This window comes from Tripterygium wilfordii, chromosome 1 (assembly GCF_013401445.1).
Source record: "Tripterygium wilfordii isolate XIE 37 chromosome 1, ASM1340144v1, whole genome shotgun sequence".
NCBI classification, from domain to species: domain Eukaryota; kingdom Viridiplantae; phylum Streptophyta; class Magnoliopsida; order Celastrales; family Celastraceae; genus Tripterygium; species Tripterygium wilfordii.
Window position 1 is genome coordinate 4,996,546 of NC_052232.1, and position 24,711 is coordinate 5,021,256.

The window sequence follows — 24,711 nt, forward strand, 5'->3', positions numbered from 1 at the left end:
TGTTTGAAATTGTACTAAAACGTGACATGCTTATCTATGGAGAGAGATAAGCAATTCCAAATCATCAATGTGAACCGTTGTACTCTATTTAATGTTCCTAGAAGTCTAACGTGCTAGTTTAGCCTTCGTGCAACGTTTCGTAAGGTAAAGATGCGAACAGACCAAGTTATGTTTGAAATTGCACTAAAACGTGACATGCTTATCTATGGAGAGAGCTGAGCAATTCCAAAGCATCAATGTGGATCGTTGTACTCTCTTTAGGGTTCTTAGAAGTCTAACCTGCTAATTTAGCATTCGTGCAACTTTTCGTAAGGTAAAGATGCGAATAGGCCAAGTTCTGTTTGAAATTGCACTAAAACGTGAAAAGCTCGTATATGGCGAGAGTTGAGCAATTCCAAAGCATCAATATGGACCGTTGTACTCTATTTCGTGTAACGTTTCTTAAGGTAAAGATGCGAATAGACCAAGTTGTGTTTCAAATTGCACAAAAATGTGAGAAGCTCATATTTGAAAAGAGTTGAGCAATTCCAAAGCATCAATGTGGACCGTTGTACTCTGCTTAGTATTGTTAGAAGTCTAATTGGCTAGTTTAGCCTTCGTGCAACATTTCGTAAGGTAAAGTTGCGAATTGACCAAATTATGTTTGAAATTGCAAAAAAATGTAAAAACCTCATATATGGTGAGAGTTGAGCATTTCCAAAGCATCAATGTGGACCCTTGTACTCCATTTAGTATTCTCAGAAGTCGAACTTGCTAGTTTAGCCTTCGTGCAACATTTCGTACGGCAAAGATGCGAATAGACCAAGTTATGTTAGAAATTGCACTAAAACGTAAGATGCTTCTCTATGGAGAGAGATGAGCAATTCCAAATCATCAATTTGAACCGTTGTACTCTATTTAATGTTCCTAGAAGTCTAACGTGCTAGTTTAGCCTTCGTGCAACGTTTCGTAAGGTAAAGACGCGAACAGACCAAGTTATGTTTGAAATTGCACTAAAACGTGACATGCTTATCTATGGAGAGAGCTGAGCAATTCCAAAGCATTAATGTGGATCATTGTACTCTATTTAGGGTTCTTAGAAGTCTAACCTGCTAATTTAGCATTCGTGCAACTTTTCGTAAGGTAAATATGCGAATAGGCCAAGTTCTGTTTGAAATTGCACAAAAATGTGAGAAGCTCATATTTGGAGAGAGTTGAGCAATTCCAAAGCATCAATGTCGACCATTGTACTCTATTTAGTGTTCTTAGAAGTCTAACGTGCTAGTTTAGCATTCGTGCAACGTTTCGTAAGGTAAAGATGCGAATAGACCAAGTTATGTTTGAAATTGCACGAAAACATGAAAAGCTCATATATGGAGACAGTTGAGCAATTCCAAAGCGTCAATGTGGACCGTTGTACTCTATTAAGTCTTCTTAGAAGTCTAACTGGCTAATTTTGCCTTCGTGCAACGTTTCGTATGGTAAAGATACGAGTAGGCCAAGTTATGTTTGAAATTGCACTAAAACGTGACATGCTTATCTATGGAAAGAGATGAGCAATTCCAAATCATCAATGTGAACCGTTGTACTCTATTTAATGTTCCTAGAAGTCTAACGTGCTAGTTTAGCCTTCGTGCAACGTTTCGTAAAGTAAAGATGCGAACAGACCAAGTTATGTTTGAAATTGCACTAAAACGTGACATGCTTATCTATGGAGAGAGCTGAGCAATTCCAAAGCATCAATGTGGATCGTTGTACTCTCTTTAGGGTTCTTAGAAGTCTAACCTGCTAATTTAGCATTCGTGCAACTTTTCGTAAGGTAAAGATGCGAATAGGCCAAGTTCTGTTTGAAATTGCACTAAAACGTGAAAAGCTCGTATATGGCGAGAGTTGAGCAATTCCAAAGCATCAATATGAACCGTTGTACTCTATTTCGTATTCTTAGAAGTCTAACTGGCTAGTTTAGCCTTCGAGCAACGTTTCGTAAGGTAAAGACGCGAATAGACCAAGTTATGTTTGAAATTACACGAAAACATGAAAAGCTCATATATGGAGACAGTTGAGCAATTCCAAAGCATCAATGTGGACCGTTGTACTCTATTAACTCTTCTTAGAAGTCTAACTGGCTAATTTAGCCTTCGTGCAACGTTTCGTAGGGTAAAGATGCGAACAGACCAAGTTATGTTTGAAATTGCACTAAAACGTGACATGCTTATCTATGGAGAGAGCTGAGCAATTCCAAAGCATCAATGTGGACCGTTGTACTCTATTTAGGGTTCTTAGAAGTCTAACCTGCTAATTTAGCATTCGTGCAACGTTTCGTAAGGTAAAGATGCGAATAGACCAAGTTATGTTTGAAATTGCAGTAAAACATGAAAAGCTCGTATATGGAGAGAGTTGAGCAATTCCAAAGCATCAATGTGGACCGTTGTACTCTATTTAGTCTTCCTAAAAGTCTAACAGGGTAATTTAGCCTTCGTGGAACGTTTCGTAAGGTAAAGATACGAATAGGCCAAGTTCTGTTTGAAATTGCACTAAAACGTGACACGCTTATCTATGCAGAGACTTGAGCAATTCCAAAGCATCAATGTGGACCGTTGTGTTCTATTTAGGGTTCTTAGAAGTATAACTTGCGCATCTAGCCTTCGTGTAACGTTTCTTAAGGTAAAGATGCGAATAGACCAAGTTGTGTTTGAAATTGCACAAAAATGTGAGAAGCTCATATTTGGAGAGAGTTGAGCAATTCCAAAGCATCAATGTGGACCGTTGTACTCTGCTTAGTATTGTTAGAAGTCTAACTGCCTAGTTTAGCCTTCGTGCAACATTTCGTAAGGTAAAGTTGCGAATAGACCAAATTATGTTTGAAATTGCAAAAAAACGTGAAAAGCTCATATATGGTGAGAGTTGAGCATTTCCAAAGCATCAATGTGGACCCTTGTACACCATTTAGTATTCTCAGAAGTCGAACTTGCTAGTTTAGCCTTCGTGCAACATTTCGTAAGGTAAAGATGCGAGTAGACCAAGTTATGTTAGAAATTGCACTAAAACGTGAGATGCTTCTCCATGGAGAGAGTTGAGCATTTCCAAAGCATCAATGTCGACCATTGTACTCTATTTAGTGTTCTTAGAAGTCTAACGTGCTAGTTTAGCATTCATGCAACGTTTCGTAAGGTAAAGATGCGAATAGACTAAGTTATGTTTGAAATTGCACGAAAACGTGAAGAGCTCATATATGGAGAGAGCTGAGCAAATCCAAAGCATCAATGTGGACCGTTGTACTCTATTAAGTCGTCTTAGAAGTCTAACTGGCTAATTTAACCTTCGTGCAACGTTTCGTAAGGTAAAGATGTGAATAGACCAAGTTATGTCTGAAATAGAACTAAAACGTCACATGCTTGTCTATGGAGAGAGTTGAGCAATTCCAAAGCATCAATGTGGACCGTTGTACAGTATTTAGTGTTCTTAGAAGTCTATCCTGCTCATTTAGCCTTGGTGCAAGGTTTCGTAAGGTAAAGATGCGAATAGACCAAGTTATGTTTGAAATTGCACGAAAACGTGAAAAGCTCGTATATGGAGAGAGTTGAGCAATTCCAAAGCATCAATGTATACCGTTGTACTCTATTGAGTATTTTTGCAAGTCTAACTGGCTAATTTAGCCTTCGTGCAACGTTTCGTAAGGTAAAGATGCGAGTAGACCAAGTTATGTTTGAAATTGCACTGAAACGTGACATGCTTATCTATGGAGAGAGTTGAGCAATTCCAAAGCATCAATGTGGACCGTTGTACTCTATTTAGTGTTCCTAGAAGTCTATCGTGCTAGTTTAGCCTTCGTGCAACGTTTCGTAAGGTAAAGATGCGAATAGACCAAGTTATGTTTGAAATTGCACGAAAACGTGAAGAGCTCATATATGGAGAGAGTTGAGCAATTCCAAAGCATCAATGTGGACCGTTGTACTCTCTTAAGTCTTCTTACAAGTCTAACTGGCTAATTTAGCCTTCGTGCAACGTTTCGTAAGGTAAAGATGCGAATAGACCAAGTTATGTCTGAAATTGAACTAAAACGTGACATGCTTGTCTATGGAGAGAGTTGAGCAATTCCAAAGCATCAATGTGGACCTTTGTACACTATTTAGTGTTCTTAGAAGTCTAACCTGCTCATTTAGCCTTGGTGCAACGTTTCGTAAGGTAAAGATGCGGATAGAGCAAGTTATGTTTGAAATTGCACAAAAAAGTGAAAAGCTCATATTTGGAAAGAGTTGAGCAATTCCAAAGCATCAATGTGGACCGTTGTACTCTGTCTAGTATTTTTAGAAGTCTAACTGGCTAGTTTAGCCTTCGTGCAATGTTTCGTAAGGTAAGGATGCGAATAGACCAAGCTATGTTTGAAATTGCACAAAAAGGTTAAAACCTCATATATGATGAGAGTTGAGCAATTCCAAGGCATCAATGCGGACCCTTGTACTCTATTTAGTATTCTTAGATGTTGAACTTTCTACTCTAGCCATCGTGCAACGTTACGTAAGGTAAAGATACGAATAGACCAAGTTATGTTTGAAATTGGACTAAAACGTGAGATGCTTATCTATTGAGAGAGTTTAGCAATTCCAAAGCATCAATATGGACTGCTGTACTCTATTTAGTGTTCTTAGAAGTCTAACATGCTAGTTTAGCCTTCGTGCAACGTTTCGTACGGTAAAGATGCGAATAGAGCAAGTTATGTTTGAAATTTCACAAACACATGGAAAGCTCGTATATGGAGAGAGTTGAGCAATTCCAAAGCATCAATGTGGACCGTTGTACTCTATTTAGTATTCTTAGAAGTCTAACGTGCTAGTTTAGCCTTTGTGCAACGTTTCGTAAGGTAAAGATGTGAATAGACCGAGTTATGTTTGAAATTTCACAAAAACGTGAAAAGCTCGTATATGAAGAGAGTTGAGCAATTCCAAAGCATCAATGTGGACCGTTGTACTCTATTTAGTGTTCTTAGATGTCTAACTGGCTAGGTTAGCCTTCGTTCAACCTTTCCTAAGGTAAAGATGCGAATAGACCAAGTTATGTTTGAAATTGCACTAAATCGTGACATGCTTATCTATGGAGAGAGTTGAGCAATTCCAAAGCATGAATGTAGACCGTTGTACTCTATTTAGTATTCTTAGAAGTCTAACTTGCTAGTTTAGCCTTTGTGCAACGTTTCGTAAGGTAAAGATGCTAATAGACCAAGTTATGTTTGACATTGCACTAAAACGTGACATGCTTATCTATGTAGAAGGTTGAGCAATTCCAAAGCATGAATGTGGACCGTTGTACTCTATTTAGTGTTCATGGAAGTCTAACCTGCTCGTTTAGCCTTCGTGCAACGTTTCGTAAGGTAAAGATCCGAATAGACCAAGTTAGGTTTGGAATTGCACAAAAACGTGAAAAGCTCGTATATGGAGAGAGTTGAGCAATTCCAAAGCATGAATGCGGACCGCTGTACTCTATTTAGTATTCTTGGAAGTCTAACCTGCTCATTTAACCTTCGTGCAACGTTTCGTAAGGTAAAGATGCGAATAGACCAAGTTTTGTTTGAAATTGCACAAAGACGTTAAAAGCTGGTATATGGAGAGAGTTGAGCAATTCCAAAGCATCAATGTAGACCTTTGTACTCTATTTAGTATTCTTAGAAGTCTAACTTGCTAATTTAGCCTTTGTGCAACGTTTCGTAAGGTAAAGATGCTAATAGACCAAGTTATGTTTGAAATTGCACTAAAACGTGACATGCTTATCTATGGAGAGAGTTAAGCAATTCCAAAGCATCAATGTCGATCGCTGTACTCTATTTAGTGTTCTTAGAAGGCTAACTTGCTCATTTAGCCTTCGTGCAACGTTTCGTAATGTAAAGTTGCGAATAGGCCAAGTTATGTTTGAAATTGCACAAACACGTGAAAAGCTCGTATTTGGAGAGAGTTAAGCAATTCCAAAGCATCAATGTGGACCGTTGTACTCCGTTTATCATTCTTAGAAGTCTAACTGGCTAGTTTAGATTTCGTGCAACGTTTCGTAAGGTAAAGATGCGAATAGACCAAGTTATGTTTGAAATTGCACTAAAACGTGACATGATTATCTATGTAGAGAGTTGAGCAATTCCAAAGCATCAATCTAGACCGTTGTACTCTATTTAGTATTCTTAGAAGTCTAACTTGCTAGTTTAGCCTTTGTGCAACGTTTCGTAAGGTAAAGATGCGAATAGACCAAGTTACGTTTGAAATTGCACAAAAACGTGAAAGGCTCGTATATGGAGAGAGTTGAGCAATTCCAAAGCACCAATGTGGACCGTTGTACTATATTTAGTCTCCTTAGAAGTCTAACTGATTAGTTGAGCCTTCGTGCAATGTTTCATAAGGTAAACACGCGAATAGACCAAGTTATGTTTGAAATTGCACTAAAACGTGACGAGCTTATCAATGTAGAGAGTTGAGCAATTCCAAAGCATCAATGTGGACCGTTGTACTCTATTTAGTGTTCTTAGAAGTCTAACCTGCTCATTTAGCCTTCGTCCAACGTTTTGTAAGGTAAAGATGCGAATAGACCAAGTTATGTTTGAAATTGCACTAAAACGTGACATGCTTATCTATGGAGAGAGCTGAGCAGTTCCAAATCGTCAATGTGGACCTGTCACGCCCCGTCCCAGGAACGTGACTTATTGGCAACACGTGTGTGCACCCACGTGCCGCCACCTAAAATACCGAGACTCAAATACCATAATACCAACGCAAATTTAAACAAAAATCCGACAACACCTCCCCGTATTTCGGAGAATGCTCCCTGCACAAAATATAACAATTTAACCAACACAATTCCCATACCACCAAAATAATCATCCAGGGCCTCAGTCCATATCATCCCAAATCATAAATCCTATACGCATGTACATACCAAGGCCTCAAGCCTAACCAACCAAAATCATCATTCATCCATAACATAAACACTACTTAAACATAATAAAAGCAAACCACCACACCAACACTAGTCCAGGCCATCCACGTCACGCGCCTCCCTGCTGATCCGTGGTCGGAGCACTAGCGCTAGTACCTATATCACCTGAGGAGGGGAAAAATAAAACAGTGAGCAGGAGGCTCAGTAGGGATATTGAGTAGAAGCATAAAACAAGGAATAAGGCCAGAATGTCATAAGAAATAAAGCTATGCAACAATATGCCATGTCATCAAACAAATGTAATTCTTACATCTAACCGAGCCATGTCCTAGAGCCAATTAAGCGGAACCACTAGCACAAGCTCTCACAAATATTCCATACCATGCCACTAGAGCCAATTAACCGGAACCACTAGTGCATGTCCATACAAGTACTATCAACCGTGTCACTAGAGCCAAATAACCGGAACCACTAGTACACGTTGATGTACGCACCAAAAACCAATCCACCACTTCCCCCATGCATCAAATGTTATATCACACATGAATGTTATGCAACTAAATTCAATTGCGCGCAATGTCATTCAAACATATGATAAAGAGCATTGACTACTCGATAGGTGACCGAGTGTCCAAGGGTAATGCCTCAAACACAATCATTTAACAACAAGAGTATCTCACGCACAATAGTATACATGCAAAGGTTTGTTTCCCCTTGAACAATAGGGCGGAAACGAATGAAATTAACCACAATTCGGGTAGCCAAAAGTGTTCGAAATTGAGGGTTAAGAAAATCCCTACCTCGTTTGGGTAAAACTCCACCACTCTTCCAAGCCCAATCAACCTAAACCATACACACAATTACAATTCAATTTACACCCCAAAATTATTATTTTCCAAACCAACTACTCACATTTATCTCAAAATTTCAAGGTAAACTACTCACCTTGCCCAAATCTTCAAACCCTAGCACAGCCATCTCTTCTCCTATCTCCACACTTCAATACAAGCTCAAATCTAGCATCAATATACATAAACTTTGATTACTCAACAATCTTTTACTCCAAAACTTCTAATTTCACGAAATCCCACAAAACCCATAACCCTAGTTTCAAAACAAATGGAAATCTTACCTCAATCTTGAAGAAATCTTGAAAACCAAGCTTACACAAGTTCCAAACTCTTGATTCAAGCTTTCTTCTCCTTGATCTCCTTCAAAATCACCTTCTCTCCACACACTCTCTCTCTCTCTCGGCTATTTCTGTAAAACCAGTGGAATATAATGAACCCAGAAATGTTAAACATTTTTCAAAACCCAATTTCCCGATAAGTGTCCGGATGGCTCTAAAGGGTGTCCGGACACTTTGTGAAGAAAATGAGTCAGATTGCATATCTGCTCAAAAACTATTCGAGGTGTCCGGACACTTGTTTGGGTGTCCGGACACTTCAATTTTTTTTTTTTTTAACTTGGGTTTTCACAGGACCGCCGTACTCTATTTAGTGTTCTTAGAAGTCTAACCTGCTCGTTGAGCCTTCGTGCAACGTTTTGTAAGGTAAAGATGCGAATAGACCAAGTTATATTTGAAATTGCACTAAAACGTGACGTGCTTATTTGTGGAGAGAGTTGAGAATTCCAAAGCATGAATGTCGACCATTGTACTCTATTTAGTATTCTTGGAAGTCTAACAGGCTAGTTTAGCCTTCGTGCAACGTTTCGTAAGGTAAAGATGTGAATAGACCAAGTTATGTTTGAAAATGTACAAAAACGTGAAAAGCTCGTATATGGAGAGAGTTGAGCAATTCCAAAGCACCAATGTGGACCGTTGTACTCTATTTAGTCTCCTTAGAAGTCTAACTGGCTAGTTTAGCCTTCGTGCAACATTTTGTAAGGTAAAGATGCGAATAGACCAAGTTATGTTTGAAATTGCACTAAATCGTGACATGCTTATCTATGGAGAGAGTTGAGCAATTCCAAAGCATCAATGTCGACCGCTGTACTCTATTTAGTGTTCTTAAAAGGCTAACTTGCTCATTTACCCTTCGTGCAACGTTTCGTAAGGTAAAGATGCGAAAAGGCCAAGTTATGTTTGAAATTGCACAAAAACGTGAAAAGCTCGTATTTGGAGAGAGTTAAGCAATTCCAAAGCATCAATGTGGACCATTGTACTCTGTTTAGTATTGTTAGAAGTCTAACCGGCTAGTTTAGCCTTCGTACAACGTTTCAGAAGGTAAAGATGCGAATAGACCAAGTTATGTTTTAAATTGCACAAAAACGTGAAAAGCTCGTATATGGAGAGAGTTGAGCAATTCCAAAGCATCAATCTAGACCGTTGTACTCAATTTAGTATTCTTAGAAGTCTCACTTGCTAATTTAGCCTTTGTGCAACGTTTCGTAAGGTAAAGATGCTAATAGACCAAGTTATGTTTGACATTGCACTAAAATGTGACATGCTTATCTATGTAGAAGGTTGAGGAATTCCAAAGCATGAATGTGGACCGTTGTACTCTATTTAGTGTTCATAGAAGTCTAGCCTGCTCGTTTAGTTTTCGTGCAACGTTTCGTAAGGTAAAGATCCGAATAGACCAAGTTAGGTTTGAAATTGCACAAAAACGTGAAAAGCTCGTATACGGAGAGAGTTGAGCAATTCCAAAGCATGAATGTGGACCGATGTACTCTATTTAGTATTCTTGGAAGTCTAACCTGCTCATTTAACCTTCGTGCAACGTTTCGTAAGGTAAAGATGCGAATAGACCAAGTTATGTTTGAAATTGCACAAAGACGTTAAAAGCTCGTATATGGAGAGAGTTGAGCAATTCCAAAGCACCAATGTGGACCGTTGTACTATATTTAGTCTCCTTAGAAGTCTAACTGATTGGTTGAGCCTTCGTGCAATGTTTCGTAAGGTAAAGATGCGAATAGACCAAGTTATGTTTGAAATTGCACTAAAACGTGACGTGCTTATCTATGTAGAGAGTTGAGCAATTCCAAAGCATCAATGTGGACCGTTGTACTCTATTTAGTGTTCTTAGAAGTCTAACCTGCTCATTTAGCCTTCGTTCAACGTTTTGTAAGGTAAAGATGCGAATAGACCAAGTTATGTTTGAAATTGCACTAAAACGCGTCTTGCTTATCTATGTAGAGAGTTGAATAATTCCAAAGCATCAGTGTCGACCGTTGTACTCTATTTAGTGTTCTTAGAAGTCTAACGTGCTAGTTTAGCCTTCGTGCAACGTTTCGTAAGGTAAAGATGCGAATAGACCAAGTTATGTTTGAAATTTCACAAAAACGTGAAAACCTCGTTTATGGAGAGAGTTGAGCAATTCCAAAGCATCAATGTGGACCGTTGTCCTCTATTTAGTATTCTTAGAAGTCTAACGTCCTATTTTAGCCTTCGTGCAACGTTTTATAAGGTAAAGATGCGAATAGACCAAGTTATGTTTGAAATTGCACCAAAACATGAAAAGCTCGTATATGGAGAGAGTTGAGCAATTCCAAAGCATCAATGTGGACCTTTGTACTCAATTTAGTATTCTTAGAAGTCTAACTTGCTAGTTTAGCCTTCGTGCGACGTTTTGTAAGGTAAAGATGCGACTAGACCAAGATATGTTTGAAATTGCACTAAAACGTGACATGCTTATCTATGGAGAGAGTTGAGCAATTCCAAATCATCAATGTGGACCGTCGTACTCTATTTAGTGTTCTTAGAAGTCTAACCTGCTCGTTTAGCCTTTGTCCAACGTTTCGTAAGGTAAAGATGCGAATAGATCAAGTTATGTTTGAAATTTCACAAAAACGTGAAAAGCTCGTATTTGGAAAAAGTTAAGCAATTCCAAAGCATCAATGTGGACCGTTGTATTCTGTTTTGTATTCTTAGAAGTCTAACTTGCTAATTTAGCCTTTGTGCGACGTTTTGTAAGGTAAAGATGCGAATAGACCAAGTTATGTTTGAAATTGCACTAAATCGTGACATGCTTATCTATGGAGAGAGTTGAGCAATTCCAAAGCATCAATGTCGACCGCTGTACTCTATTTAGTGTTCTTAAAAGGCTAACTTGCTCATTTACCCTTCGTGCAACGTTTCGTAAGGTAAAGATGCGAAAAGGCCAAGTTATGTTTGAAATTGCACAAAAACGTGAAAAGCTCGTATTTGGAGAGAGTTAAGCAATTCCAAAGCATCAATGTGGACCATTGTACTCTGTTTAGTATTGTTAGAAGTCTAACCGGCTAGTTTAGCCTTCGTACAACGTTTCAGAAGGTAAAGATGCGAATAGACCTAGTTATGTTTTAAATTGCACAAAAACGTGAAAAGCTCGTATATGGAGAGAGTTGAGCAATTCCAAAGCATCAATCTAGACCGTTGTACTCAATTTAGTATTCTTAGAAGTCTCACTTGCTAATTTAGCCTTTGTGCAACGTTTCGTAAGGTAAAGATGCTAATAGACCAAGTTATGTTTGACATTGCACTAAAATGTGACATGCTTATCTATGTAGAAGGTTGAGCAATTCCAAAGCATGAATGTGGACCGTTGTACTCTATTTAGTGTTCATAGAAGTCTAGCCTGCTCGTTTAGTTTTCGTGCAACGTTTCGTAAGGTAAAGATCCGAATAGACCAAGTTAGGTTTGAAATTGCACAAAAACGTGAAAAGCTCGTATACGGAGAGAGTTGAGCAATTCCAAAGCATGAATGTGGACCGATGTACTCTATTTAGTATTCTTGGAAGTCTAACCTGCTCATTTAACCTTCGTGCAACGTTTCGTAAGGTAAAGATGCGAATAGACCAAGTTATGTTTGAAATTGCACAAAGACGTTAAAAGCTCGTATATGGAGAGAGTTGAGCAATTCCAAAGCACCAATGTGGACCGTTGTACTATATTTAGTCTCCTTAGAAGTCTAACTGATTGGTTGAGCCTTCGTGCAATGTTTCGTAAGGTAAAGATGCGAATAGACCAAGTTATGTTTGAAATTGCACTAAAACGTGACGTGCTTATCTATGTAGAGAGTTGAGCAATTCCAAAGCATCAATGTGGACCGTTGTACTCTATTTAGTGTTCTTAGAAGTCTAACCTGCTCATTTAGCCTTCTTCCAACGTTTTGTAAGGTAAAGATGCGAATAGACCAAGTTATGTTTGAAATTGCACTAAAACGCGTCTTGCTTATCTATGTAGAGAGTTGAATAATTCCAAAGCATCAGTGTGGACCGTTGTACTCTATTTAGTGGTCTTAGAAGTCTAACGTGCTAGTTTAGCCTTCGTGCAACGTTTCGTAAGGTAAAGATGCGAATAGACCAAGTTATGTTTGAAATTTCACAAAAACGTGAAAACCTCGTTTATGGAGAGAGTTGAGCAATTCCAAAGCATCAATGTGGACCGTTGTCCTCTATTTAGTATTCTTAGAAGTCTAACGTCCTATTTTAGCCTTCGTGCAACGTTTTATAAGGTAAAGATGCGAATAGACCAAGTTATGTTTGAAATTGCACCAAAACATGAAAAGCTCGTATATGGAGAGAGTTGAGCAATTCCAAAGCATCAATGTGGACCTTTGTACTCAATTTAGTATTCTTAGAAGTCTAACTTGCTAGTTTAGCCTTCGTGCGACGTTTTGTAAGGTAAAGATGCGACTAGACCAAGATATGTTTGAAATTGCACTAAAACGTGACATGCTTATCTATGGAGAGAGTTGAGCAATTCCAAATCATCAATGTGGACCGTCGTACTCTATTTAGTGTTCTTAGAAGTCTAACCTGCTCGTTTAGCCTTTGTCCAACGTTTCGTAAGGTAAAGATGCGAATAGATCAAGTTATGTTTGAAATCTCACAAAAACGTGAAAAGCTCGTATTTGGAAAAAGTTAAGCAATTCCAAAGCATCAATGTGGACCGTTGTATTCTGTTTTGTATTCTTAGAAGTCTAACTTGCTAATTTAGCCTTTGTGCGACGTTTTGTAAGGTAAAGATGCGACTAGACCAAGATATGTTTGAAATTGCACTAAAACCTGACATGCTTATCTATGGAGAGAGTTGAGCAATTCCAAATCATCAATGTGGACCGTCGTACTCTATTTAGTGTTCTTAGAAGTCTAACCTGCTCGTTTAGCCTTCGTGCAACGTTTTGTAAGGTAAAGATGCGAATAGACCAAGTTATATTTGAAATTGCACTAAAACGTGACGTGCTTATTTGTGGAGAGAGTTGAGAATTCCAACGCATGAATGTGGACCGTTGTACTCTATTTAGAATTCTTAGAAGTCTAACAGGCTAGTTTAGCCTTCGTGCAACGTTTCGTAAGGTAAAGATGTGAATAGACAGAAGAATTGAATAATTTGTATTGTATATTCATGTTGTGAGGTTGTACATTATATAGTTACATTGAAAGCCCTAAATTAGGGAAACTAAATCAATCAAATCAACCTAATTCTAGGAAACTAAATCAAAGTAATTAAAGGGAATATTTACAACCCATAATTACAAGAAACGTAATATTCTCTCATAATTCCAACATAGACCAAGTTATGTTTGAAATTGCACAAAAACGTGAAAAGCTCATATATGGAGAAAGTTGGGCAATTCCAAAGCACCAATGTGGACCGTTGTACTCTATTTTGTCTCCTTAGAAGTCTAACTGGCTAGTTTAGCCTTCGTGCAACGTTTTGTAAGGTAAAGATGCGAATAGACCAAGTCATGTTTGAAATTGCACTAAATCGTGACATGCTTATCTATGGAGAGAGTTGAGCAATTCCAAAGCATCAATGTTGACCGCTGTACTCTATTTAGTGTTCTTAGAAGGCTAACTTGCACATTTAGCCTTCGTGCAACGTTTCATAAGGTAAAGATGCGAAAAGGCCAAGTTATGTTTGAAATTACACAAAAACGTGAAAAGCTCGTATTTGGAGAGAGTTAAGAAATTCCAAAGCATCAATGTGGACCGTTGTACTCTGTTTAGCATTCTTAGAAGTCTAACTGGCTAGTTTAGCCTTCGTGCAACGTTTTGTAAGGTAAAGATGCGAATAGACCAAGTCATGTTTGAAATTGCACTAAATCGTGACATGCTTATCGATGTAGAAGGTTGAGCAATTCCAAAGCATGAATGTGGACCGTTGTACTCTATTTAGTGTTTGTGGAAGTCTAACCTGCTCGTTTAGCCTTTGTGCAACGTTTCGTAAGGTAAAGATCCGAATAGACCAAGTTAGGTTTGAAATTGCACAAAAACGTGAAAATCTCGTATATGGAGAGAGTTGAGCAATTCCAAAGCATGAGTGCAGACCGTTGTACTCTATTTAGTATTCTTGGAAGTATAACCTGCTCATTTAACCTTCGTGCAACGTTTCGTAAAGTAAAGATGCGAATAGACCAAGTTATGTTTGAAATTGCACAAAGACGTTAAAAGCTCGTATATGGAGAGAGTTGAGCAATTCCAAAGCATCAATGTAGACCTTTGTACTCTATTTAGTATTCTTAGAAGTCTAAGTTGCTAGTTTAGCCTTTGTGCAACGTTTCGTAAGGTAAAGATGCGAATAGGCCAAGTTATGTTTGAAATTGCACAAACACGTGAAAAGTTCATATTTGGAAAGAGTTAAGAAATTCCAAAGCATCAATGTGGACCGTTGTACTCTGTTTAGCATTCTTAGAAGTCTAACTGGCTAGTTTAGCCTTCGTGCAACGTTTCGTAAGGTAAAGATGCGAATAGACCAAGTTATGTTTGACATTGCACTAAAACGTGACATGCTTATCTATGTAGAGAGTTGAGCAATTTGAAAGCATCAATCTAGACCGTTGTACTCTATTTAGTATTCTTAGAAGTTTAACTTGCTAGTTTAGCCTTTGTGCAATGTTTCGTAAGGTAAAGATGCGAATAGACCAAGTTATGTTTGACGTTGCACTAAAACGTGCCATGCTTATCTATGTAGAAGGTTGAGCAATTCCAAAGCATGAATATGGACCGTTGTACTCTATTTAGTGTTAGTGGAAGTCTAACCTGCTCGTTTAGCCATCGTGCAACGTTTCGCAAGGTAAAGATCCGAATAGACCAAGTTTGGTTTGAAATTGCACAAAAACGTGAAAAGCTCGTATATGGAGAGAGTTGAGCAATTCCAAAGCATGAATGCGGACCATTGTGCTCTATTTAGTATTCCTAGAAGTTTAACTTGCTAGTTTAGCCTTCGTGCAAAGTTTCGTAAGGCAAAGATGCGAATAGACCAAGTTATGTTTGAAATTACACTAAAAGGTGACATGCTTATCTATGTAGAGAGTTGAGCAATTCCAAATCATCAATATGGACCGTTGTACTCTATTTCGTATTCTTAGAAGTCTAGCTGGCTAGTTTAGCCTTCGTGCAACGTTTCCTAAGGTAAAGATGCGAATAGACCAAGTTATGTTTGAAATTGCACTAAAACGTCACATGCTTATCTATGGAGAGAGTTGAGCAATTTCAAAGCATCATTGTAGACCGTTGTACTCTATTTAGTGTTATTAGAATTCTAACCTAGTCATTTAGCCTTCGTGCAACGTTTCACAAGGTAAAGATGCGAATAGATCAAGTTATGTTTGAAATTTCACAAAAACGTGAAAAGCTCGTATTTGGAGAGAGTTAAGCAATTCCAAAGCATCAATGTGGACCGTTGTACTCTGTTTCGTGTTCTTAGAAGTCTAACTGGCTAGTTTAGCCTTCGTACAACGTTTCATAAGGTAAAGATGCGAACAGACCAACTTATGTTTGAAATTTCACAAAAACGTGAAAATCTCGCATATGGAGAGAGTTGAGCAATTGCAAAGCACCAATGTGGACCGTTGTACTTTATTGAGTATTCTTAGAAGTCTAACGTCCTAGTTTAGCCTTCGTGCAATGTTTTATAAGGTAAAGATGCGAATAGACCAATTTATGTTAGAAATTGCACTAAAACGTGACATGCTTATCTGTGGAGAGAGTTGAGCAATTCCAAAGCATCAATGTCGATCGCTGTACTCTATTTAGTGTTCTTAGAAGGCTAACTTGCTCATTTAGCCTTTGTGCAACGTTTCGTAAGGTAAAGATGCGAATAGACCAACTTATGTTTGAAATTTCACAAAAACGTGAAAATCTCGTATATGGAGAGAGTTGAGCAATTCCAAAGCATCAATGTGGACCGTTGTACTTTATTTAGTAGAATTCTAACGTCCTAGTTTTGCCTTCGTGCAATGTTTTATAAGGTAAAGATGCGAATAGACCAACTTATGTTTGAAATTTCACAAAAACGTGAAAAGCTCATATATGGAGAGAGTTGAGCAATTCCAAAGCATCAATGTGGACCTTTGTACTCTATTTAGTGTTCTTAGAAGTCTAACCCACTCGTTTAGCCTTCGTGCAACGTTTCGTAAGGTAAAGATGCGAATAGACCAAGTTACGTTTGAAATTGCACAAAAACGTGAAAAGCTCGTATATGGAGAGAGTTGTGCAATTCCAAAGCGCCAATGTGGACCGTTGTACTATATTTAGTCTCCTTAGAAGTCTAACTGATTAGTTGAGCCTTCGAGCAACGTTTCGTAAGTTAAAGATGCGAATAGACGAAGTTATGTTTGAAATTGCACTAAAACGTGACGTGCTTATCTATGTTGAGAGTTGAGCAATTCCAAAGCATCAATGTGGACCGTTGTACTCTATTTAGTGTTCTTAGAAGTCTAACCTGCTCATTTAGCCTCCGTCCAACGTTTTGTAAGGTAAAGATGCGAATAGACCAAGTTATGTTTGAAATTGCACTAAAACGTGTCTTGCTTATCTATGTAGATAGTTGAATAATTTGAAAGCATCAATGTGGACCGTTGTACTCTATTTAGTGTTCTTAGAAGTCTAACTTGCTAGTTTAGCCTTTGTGCGGCGTTTCGTAAGGTAAAGATGTGACTAGACCAAGTTATGTTTGAAATTGCACTAAAACGTGACATGCTTATCTATGGAGAGAGTTGAGCAATTCCAAATCATCAATGTGGACCGTCGTACTCTATTTAGTGTTCTTAGAATTCTAACCTGCTCGTTTAGCCTTCGTGCAACGTTTTGTAAGGTAAAGATGCGAATAGACCAAGTTATATTTGAAATTGTACTAAAACGTGACGTGCTTATTTGTGGAGAGAGTTGAGAATTCCAAAGCATGAATGTGGACCGTTGTACTCTATTTAGTATTCTTAGAAGTTTAACAGGCTAGTTTAGCCTTCGTACAACGTTTCGTAAGGTAAAGATGTGAATAGACCAAGTTATGTTTGAAATTGCACAAAAAAGTGAAAAGCTCGTATATGGAGAGAGTTGAGAAATTCCAAAGCACCAATGTGGACCGTTGTACTCTATTTAGTCTCCTTAGAAGTCTAACTGGATAGTTTAGCCTTCGTGCAACGTTTTGTAAGGTAAAGATTCGAATAGACCAAGTTATGTTTGAAATTGCACCAAATCGTGACATGCTTATCTATGGAGAGAGTTGAGCAATTCCAAAGCATCAATGTCGACCGCTGTACTCTCTTTAGTGTTCTTAGAAGGCTAACTTGCTCATTTAGCCTTCGTGCAACGTTTCATAAGGTAAAGATGCGAAAAGGCCAAGTTATGTTTGAAATTGCACAAAAACATGAAAAGCTCGTATTTGGAGAGAGTTAAGCAATTCCAAAGCATCAATGTGGACCGTTGTACTCTACTTAGTATTGTTAGAAGTCTAACTGGCTAGTTTAGCCTTCGTACAACGTTTCAGAAGGTAAAGATGCGAATAGACCAAGTTATGTTTGAAATTGCACAAAAACGTGAAAAGCTCGTATATGGAGAGAGTTGAGCAATTCCAAAGCTTCAATCTAGACCGTTGTACTCTATTTAGTATTCTTAGAAGTCTAACTTGCTAATTTAGCTTTTGTGCAACGTTTCGTACGGTAAAGATGCTAATAGACCAAGTTATGTTTGACATTGCACTAAAACGTGACATACTTATCTATGTAGAAGGTTGAGCAATTCCAAAGCATGAATGTGGACCGTTGTACTCTATTTAGTGTTCGTGGAAGTCTAACCTGCTCGTTTAGCCTTCGTGCAACGTTTCGTAAGGTAAAGATCCGAATAGACCAAGTTAGGTTTGAAATTGCACAAAAACGTGAAAAGCTCGTATATGGAGAGAGTTGAGCAATTCCAAAGCATGAATGCGGACCTTTGTACTCTATTTAGTATTCTTGGAAGTCTAACCTGCTCATTTAACATTCGTGCAACGTTTCGTAAGGTAAAGATGCGAATAGACCAAGTTATGTTTGAAATTGCACAAAGACGTTAAAAGCTCGTATATGGAGAGAGTTGAGCAATTCCAAAGCATCAATGTAGACCTTTGTACTCTATTTAGTATTCTTAGAAGTCTAAGTTGCTAGTTTAGCCTTTGTGCAACGTTTCGTAAGGTAAAGATGCGAATAGACCAAGTTATGTTTGAAATTGCGCAAAAACTTGAAAAGCTCGGTGACCGACACCAAAGTGTGTGTGTGTACTTACCCCAAGTGTAGGGTATCGTCAAGTAATAAACCGGTGAGTCCGGTATCGATCCACGAGGAAGCAATGCAAATTTGAAGTGAATGATATGCAAATGACTAGCTAACACTAATAAACACAATGAATATCAAATAAAATCAAGTAAAAGAAATGGGCCGAATGACTCGGTAGCATAAGCGATTTTGTAATCAAAGTAAGCACAACTTGGATTTAAAACAATTAATTAAAAAACCTAGTCTCTAGTCCGTCCCGGTGGCTACTCGGTTCTCATACTCAAGGTATCATTGCAAACACACACAACCATACACAATGCATTGTGTGATACTATCAATCATGTATATGCAAAGAGAATTGGGATATAAGACTTCAATTCATACATGTAGGCCATCGGGTCTCTTAATCTACGATGAACGCAAAGGGATAAGCACCTAATATTATGGATTAATGTTCCCCCTTGGGGCTCGGCTTGGCTAACACCCTAGTTTCACACTCAAAGATCAATTAACCATAACTCTCCCATGCACATTCCTAAATTAACCCAAAACCCCATCATCAATACACATAATTAATAGCTATGCAATGAAAAACTCAATTAATTAAGGAAATCATGCAATGGGTTTAACAATTCTCAATCGAACACATTAGATGCAATCCCTAGACTAGACAATCCAAGAATACAATCAAATATGTCGTTCCCATAGATCCAATCACACAACTATCACGAAATTAAAAGAGAGAAATCGAAGCTACGATTCTTTGAGCATACCTTGAGTAATCGAAACCTTGCACCCACCGTTCGGGATTAGAAACTAGAGAAGAGAACTACCCACTCATGATTGTTGCAATAAACATCCAATCTATTGTCATCTAAATAAGAGTTTATACAAAATCAAGAGAAAGCGCCAAAAACAACAAAGAAAACTTAGAGAGAGAAACTAGATCTACACTACTCCTATGGTGGCTTCCTCTTGGAGAAGTCAATCAATAATTCATTAAATCTCAACCTTGCAATATGTAGCCGTTGCACTTGCATTATTTTCCAAGTCTAGCTTTGCAAGATTTGAGTTGTCATGTGCACTTGCAGCCATCTTTGACCATTTGATTAAACTCGCACCAAATCTTGACCTTGGTATCTCCAACAATTTTGTCATCTTTGACCATTTGATCAAACTTGCACCAAATCTTGGCATTGGTATCTCCAACAATTTCCTTTTAAATGTGTGGCAACTTGCAGCCATCTTTAACTCCAAAAATCAAGTAAGATATTCTTTTAAGTCAAAAATTGCAAGCAAGAATGTTGTCTTATGCACAACCATTGGATTCACCTTTAAATGATCATCTTAACCCTTCAAGTCTTGTTGTAATCTAATCCATTCATAAAACAATTCAATCTCGGCCATAGATTAGTGTACCGTTGGAGCTTGTAGTCTTCAAGAATATCTTCATAATTTAAGTCCCGACACCTCACAGCAAAAAGTGCCCAATTCAGTCATTTAAGCCCGATTTCCTGCAGAACCAACGGGAAACATGTATAAGGGTAAAATTACTTTATTTAAACACAAATGAATTACTATAAGCACTAGAACATCCTAATTAGATAGTATTAGGACCTCAAAATAGAGTTCCGGTCACACCCCCCAACTTAGACGTTGCTAGTCCCTAGCAATGCAAACACTTCTAAAAATAAAATCCTAACTCACTGACGTAGGCATCACGGTTGCATTTAGCGCATGCAACAAGCCTTTAAACCCCTAGGTCACCCTAGTGGACGAGTTGTAGTCTCGTGAGGGCTTATCAGAGCGATACCCACAAACACTTACCAAGGGATCCACTATTACTTTGAAAGCACCATAAATTATTCTTAAGTTCTCACATGCAAGAAATAGGGCTAATCCCCCAATTCCCCCGCTAGTCGAAAACATGCAAACTCTTTGGAAAATCAATCTCAATCCCCTTAAAAATGACCAAGAACATTTTATACTATGAAAAATATATGTGCAATCAAACTAGCAATCAAACTAGACAACTCAACACATTCACACAAGCAAAACCTTGTTATGGACTCTTTTGGTGTTCATAAATTCTCAATCCCAAATGTACACAAAAACATGAAATCATTGTGCTAAGTGAATGACTTACACAATTGAATTAAATGTATGTGTTTATGAAAGATAATTTTGGATGGGCATAGCTTTGAGAAAGAAATCACCTACAAGAGCAACTAATGCATTCACCAACTCACTTGCTTACCTTGGATCAAATTCATCAAAAGGTTAACTGGGTTGTAATGTGGTAATGGGACAAGGTAGGAAGAATTTGAATCTAGGTAACAAGTTGCAAGGTTAAGTTCAAACATGTGAGCTAAATTCTCATTTTGTCACCCCTTCCATTGTACCACAAATTCAAACACTTCTCATCCTTTACACACAAAGGATTAACTTTATTGCATACATCTCTTTTTGATGTTTTTCTTCTCTTTGCTATGCATTTTTTTTTTCTTTTTTTGCTTTTTTTTTTGTTTTTTTTTTTGAATATAACATCATTTATACAACAACCCTCACAATTTTTTTCTCATAATAAGGAGGTGTAATATCACTACCGATTTATTTTTCAAGCTCCTACTCAACCTTCCAACCAAAGATGAGAAATATTTGGGAAAATAGCTCACACAAGGCTTGTAAGTGAAATCAAGAGGCTTAAAGAAATTTGGGGCTTATAATCACTCACAAATGAATAGGCTAAGCTCAAATCTCTCAACCTAGTGAATCCTTCAATCCTAAGTTCACAAACAAGTGGCAAATACAAAAATCACACTTCTCAATAATCAAATATAGTATTTGCAAAGCTATTGAATAACACGCTCATAGGATGTCAAATGAATATCAATGAAGAGCATCACCCAAAACCCAATGTATATCAATGAAGAATGGTTCAAAAGAATGAGAAGGGTAAAAAGGTAATTTTTCAGACAAAAGAATCCAAACAACGCAGTCATACAAATGCTTCAATGCCAAGATGTCTGCTTAACTACACAATTTTATATCAAACTAGGTCCCAATCATCCAAAGAAAGATTGATTACAATTATCCCACTCAATTGCATGTATCAACTTCACAAAAGAAATCAAGAAACCTACTCTACACTTGCACGTTTGAACAAGAATAATAAATTAACGTTCAAATTGGTAGTGAATCTCAAAAGCGTCTACCCATCCCCTCCTAAAGTCCATCTAGCATGTATGAACAACAAAGCACGACACAATAGGATAGAGGGTAGGAAATCATACCATACTCTTCAAAAGTGGTCGGAATCATGAGAAACGAAGCATATCCTGAAAAAGTTAATACCAACCACACTATCCAAGCATGACACAACAAGACTTTTTTTTTTTTTTTTTTTGTTTTTCAAAATTTTCAAATTTTTGATATTCACAAAAGCACACCAAAATAAAGCAAGTTTCACAATGAATTCACAATTCACTCACCCCCCAACTTAAATGAGACATTGTCCCCAATGTCAAGAATGAAAAACAAGGCAAGAACAAATTGTGAGATGCATTGTGAACATACAAAAACACACCAAAATTGAAATCAAATCAAAACTAATCACAACCATACTATGGTACAAGGGTGGAGTCTAACCATGACACATGGGAGAATTGGGATCCTTGAGATTCCAAGAACATCCTCATAATCACTACTCCCATGTTGAGGAACATGACGGACCACGCATGATTCGGTCCCTTTTTCCCGAAACTCACATGGAAAAAATTGTAATTGGGATTTGGGACGCCATACTTTTTTAATTTCTGTAAAAAATTTCTGTGCAAAGTAGCATTTAGAGGACTTTTTAAATCCACTTGGTAAAGGTATTTTTTTTGGTTTTTGAGGAGGCACTTGGTATGATTCAACTTTGAGTGGGGAAGGCTCTAAAGCTCCTAAAAGAGAGGACAAAAATCCCACACCGTAAATAGTTAAGGATTTCAAAACTCCTTTCATAGCATCTCCCTCAATCAAAAGTTTACTACCTTTCTCAACCAATGCTAGTACAACCTCAATTGAATCATGTGCAAGTGTCAACTTTAATTTGTCCTCAACATGAGAGTGAATATAAAGCTTAGGGACGTACTCAATTTCCCTCCCAAGGTCTAACTTGTTCCCCTTTTTTCTCACTTTATTTTCCTCTTTCTCTTCATTTCTCTTATCTTCGCTCTTTTCCTCAACCTTTTCAACTTGAGCATTGTCCTTGTCTTGACATGATCTATCTCCAACTATAACATTTTTCACCTCACCACCCACTTCTTCCACTAATTTCTCATCGTCACTTACCTTAGGAGTCATGGTATTGTCAATTACTATCCCACTCCTTGAGGTAATGATGGGTTGTTCTTGTTCTTGCACATTCAACCCCTCACTTGAAGTTTCGAATTGAAATTCTAATGTTTGAGTGATCTTTGTCAATTGGCTTCTTAAATCTTCCAAGGCTCTATTGGTTTGCTCACGAAATTCAAATCTCCTTTGATTAACCTTCAATTGAGCTTCCATGAATATTTGAAGCGTATCCTCAAGTGATCTCTCTTGGGGTGGGGTGCATGGTTGGTAAGATGGTGGAGCTATACATTGGTGTGAAGATTGTGCTTGCCTAAAGGGTTGGTACTCATGTGCATGAATGTAGTCAAAAGGAGGAGGTGCATGTAAATTTTGTCCGAAGGGAGCATATTGTGGCACTTGTGGCATTTGATAATACATAGGTGGGTAGACATTTTGTGGGGCAAATTGCGCCGTATTGTCTTGTTGAAGTGGTTGAGGTGCATTTTGCAAAGCATGCTCAACTTGAACATTTTGCAAATTTTGGGCATTGCCAATTTGGACATCTTGCCCTTGCACCGGATTCATCAACTCATCAATATTCACATGTTGCAAAAGACGACGCAATGCATCAAGATTCATATCACCCCCACGTACACTCCCCGCATCACTCACATTTATATCACCACCTGTCCCATCTCTATTAGACCCATGCCCACTAACATTATCTCTAGGTTGAGACATGATGGCAAGGAACAATAGCAAGTAACACACAAAAGTAGCAATCAACCACGTCAAGTAACACAAGATTTTTTTTTTTTTTTTTTTTTTTTGTGCAGCAACTACACTAAATCAACTACACTAGAAAGCAAGTAAAATGGAGGAACGAAGTTACCCTTGAAGCGTGACCGTGCTCCTTCCTTATTTGATGGTGTTTAATAGCATAAAGCTAGCGTCTACAAGCCACCCAGCTCCTTCTTTGACACTCGCTTCCCCGGCAACGGCGCCAAAAACTTGACCGACACCAAAGTGTGTGTGTGTACTTACCCCAAGTGTAGGGTATCGTCAAGTAATAAACCGGTGAGTCCGGTATCGATCCACGAGGAAGCAATGCAAATTTGAAGTGAATGATATGCAAATGACTAGCTAACACTAATAAACACAATGAATATCAAATAAAATCAAGTAAAAGAAATGGGCCGAATGACTCGGTAGCATAAGCGATTTTGTAATCAAAGTAAGCACAACTTGGATTTAAAACAATTAATTAAAAAACCTAGTCTCTAGTCCGTCCCGGTGGCTACTCGGTTCTCATACTCAAGGTATCATTGCAAACACACACAACCATACACAATGCATTGTGTGATACTATCAATCATGTATATGCAAAGAGAATTGGGATATAAGACTTCAATTCATACATGTAGGCCATCAGGTCTCTTAATCTACGATGAACGCAAAGGGATAAGCACCTAATATTATGGATTAATGTTCCCCCTTGGGGCTCGGCTTGGCTAACACCCTAGTTTCACACTCAAAGATCAATTAACCATAACTCTCCCATGCACATTCCTAAATTAACCCAAAACCCCATCATCAATACACATAATTAATAGCTATGCAATGAAAAAACTCAATTAATTAAGGAAATCATGCAATGGGTTTAACAATTCTCAATCGAACACATTAGATGCAATCCCTAGACTAGACAATCCAAGAATACAATCAAATATGTCGTTCCCATAGATCCAATCACACAACTATCACGAAATTAAAAGAGAGAAATCGAAGCTACGATTCTTTGAGCATACCTTGAGTAATCGAAACCTTGCACCCACCGTTCGGGATTAGAAACTAGAGAAGAGAACTACCCACTCATGATTGTTGCAATAAACATCCAATCTATTGTCATCTAAATCAGAGTTTATACAAAATCAAGAGAAAGCGCCAAAAACAACAAAGAAAACTTAGAGAGAGAAACTAGATCTACACTACTCCTATGGTGGCTTCCTCTTGGAGAAGTCAATCAATAATTCATTAAATCTCA

At 38.0% G+C, this 24,711-nt stretch overlaps 1 long non-coding RNA gene across 1 annotated transcript; it reads right to left on the reverse strand.

Annotated features, from left to right (window-relative positions):
- Window positions 1–6,821: 6,821 nt before the first annotated feature.
- On the reverse strand, window positions 6,822–7,876 carry LOC120003732. Its single transcript, XR_005469365.1, has 3 exons — window positions 7,840–7,876; window positions 7,695–7,737; window positions 6,822–7,059 (listed from the first exon to the last, which is right to left on the reverse strand). It is a non-coding gene; the product is annotated as an uncharacterized LOC120003732 (long non-coding RNA).
- Window positions 7,877–24,711: the final 16,835 nt, after the last annotated feature.